At 37.1% G+C, this 2,577-nt stretch overlaps 1 pseudogene; it reads left to right on the forward strand.

Annotated features, from left to right (window-relative positions):
* Positions 1-363: 363 nt before the first annotated feature.
* LOC138175693 (large ribosomal subunit protein uL4-like) lies at positions 364-1,379 on the forward strand (annotated as a pseudogene).
* The last annotated feature ends 1,198 nt before the right edge of the window (positions 1,380-2,577 follow it).

The raw sequence follows: 2,577 nt of genomic DNA on the forward strand, positions 1-2,577 counted from the left end.
GCCAGCCTATTTGAGATGATTATCTTTATACTTAACTAAACTGGTCCCCCAAAACTGCCTTGGTCTGTGGCTGGTAACACAACTCAAGCCTTTCTAGTGTGATAAGAACCAAAGAGAGATGGTGATCTAGTGACATAGCCCTCAAGAACTAAGGGTCATTTCCATATTGTGACAAGGCCTCAGAGTGGTATTTCATGGAAGGGGAGGAGTCCTTTGCTAAGAGCAGTACAACAAAGCAAATATCTGATGGAGGAGGTGAAGGCTGGAGGGAGTTTCTTGACAAAAGACAGAAGTATAATGATGTGAGGAGGTCAGGTGGAAAGAAATATTCTTCTCATTGCAAAAGAGAGTTGGAGTGGCTCTTACTCTCCAGTGCCAATCATGGCTTGTGTATGTCCCTAGATATGTGTGTACTCCAAAAAAAGTGAATTATCTGGCAAAAATTTTACCTTGCCTGAAGGCTCCAATTTGTCCAGATAATGTAAATTTTTTCATACCAATAACTGGCAACCTTATGCTGTCATTGAATTAGCAGGTCATCAGACCAGTGCAGTCTTTGGAATTTGATAGAGCTATTGCTTTAATCCCCTGTGTTTGGAGTAGAGGGACTCACTACTCTGGCCAGGATGGTTTTGTAAATATGTGCTAAGGAGGTCACATGTTTGCTCCCACCAAGACTTGGCACTGGTGGCATCATAGAGTGAACACAACACAAAAACATTATGCGATCTGCTCTGCATGGGCAGCCTCTTCCCTGACAGCACGGGTTATGGCAAAAGGTCATCAAAGTGAAGAAGTCCCACACTTGCTCTAGTGATGGAAAATAAAGTTGAAGGGTCTAAGAAGACTAAGGAAGCCATTTTGCTGCTTAGGAAGTTGAAGGCATGGAATGACATCAAAAAAGTCTATGCTTGGGAGCTAGTAAGGATATGAGGAACTGTCATGTGATCCATTGTAGGGGATCTTGTATCATCTATAATAAAGACAGTGGTACTTGTGAAGGCCTTTGGAAACATTCCTGATATTGCTCTCCTTAATGTGAGCAAATTGAACATTTTAAGACTTACTCCTGGTAGGAACACTGGGGCATTTCTGTATTTGGACTGAAAGTGCCTTCTGCAAGCTGGATGACCTGTATGGTACATGATGCAAGCCTGCTACCCTGAAGAGTCATTACAATTTTCCTATGCACAAGATCATCAGCACAAATCTAACCAGGATTCTGAACAGCCTAGAGATATGGTCCCTTCTGTGCACCATGCAAAAAGATTCAATGATGAATACCCAAGAAGAACTCATTGGCAAATTTGAGAATCATGGTGAACCCTACATGCTCTCCCTCCTCCATTCTGTCTACTGGCTTCTCTAGCTTCCCTTAGGTCCCAACAAACATCCCAACTTTTACTGGAAGCTTTCCACAACCATTCTTAATCCTGATGCCTTCATTCTGTTAATCATTTCTTATTTATCCTGCTTTTATATATTTGTTTGCATATTGTCTCTCCCATTTTATCATAAACTTTTTGAGAATTGGAATTGTCTTTTTGCTTCTTTTAGTATTTGCAAGGCTTATTGCCTAGCACATAATGGAAATTTAATAAATGTTTATTAATCAATAAGCCAGAAGAAGGATGAGGAAGAGGAGGAGTCTGAAGCTTGAAAAAAACTCTCTGGGGAAAAGAAGCCTGCTCCTGAGAAGATGCTTTCTACATAAACTCAGCATATCAATTCATCCATGGGGATAGAAAGGAATATGCCTTTTTCTCAGTAGTGCATAGCACCTACATAAAAATTGACCATGTATTAGGGCATAAAAACCTCATAACCAAATGCAGAAAGAAATATTAAATGCATCCTTTCATATCATAATGCAATAAAAATTCCATTCAACAAAGGACCATGGAAAGATAAATTAAAATTATTTGGAAGCTAAATAATCTAATACTAAAGAATGAGTGGGTCAAAGAACAAATCATAAAAATAATTAATAATTTCATTAAAGAGAATGACAACCATGAGACAACATACCAAAACATATGGGATGCCACCCAAGCAGTATTTAGGGTAAAACTCATATATCTCTAAAATCTTACATCAATAAAATAGAGAAAGAATGGATCAACCACTTGTGCATGCAACTAAAAAAACCAGAAAAGAGCAAATTAAAAATCCCCAACTAAACACAAATTAGAAATCTTCAAAATCAAAGGAGAGATTAAGAAAATTCAAAGTAAGAAAATCATTGAACTAATAATAAAACTAGGATCTGGTTTTATGAAAAAAAACCACACACTAAAATGGATAAATGATTGGTTGATTTATTTTTAAAAAAAGAAAGAACAAAACCAAATTACCAGTATCAGAAATGAAAAGGATGAATCCACCTCTGATGAAAAAGAAGTGAAAGCAGCTATTAGGAGCTATTTTGCCCAATTATATGTCAACAAATCTGACAATCTAAGTGAATTGCACGAATATTTACAAAAATATAAATTGCTCATATTAACAGAAGAGTAAGTAGAATGCTTAAGTAATGTCATCTTAGAAAAAGAAATTGAACAAGCCATCAATGTACTA

Source organism: Petaurus breviceps, unplaced genomic scaffold (genome assembly GCF_028583685.1).
Source record: "Petaurus breviceps papuanus isolate PSGF00001 unplaced genomic scaffold, PetGlider_PUasm1.0 79, whole genome shotgun sequence".
Classification (NCBI taxonomy): Eukaryota; Metazoa; Chordata; class Mammalia; order Diprotodontia; family Petauridae; genus Petaurus; species Petaurus breviceps.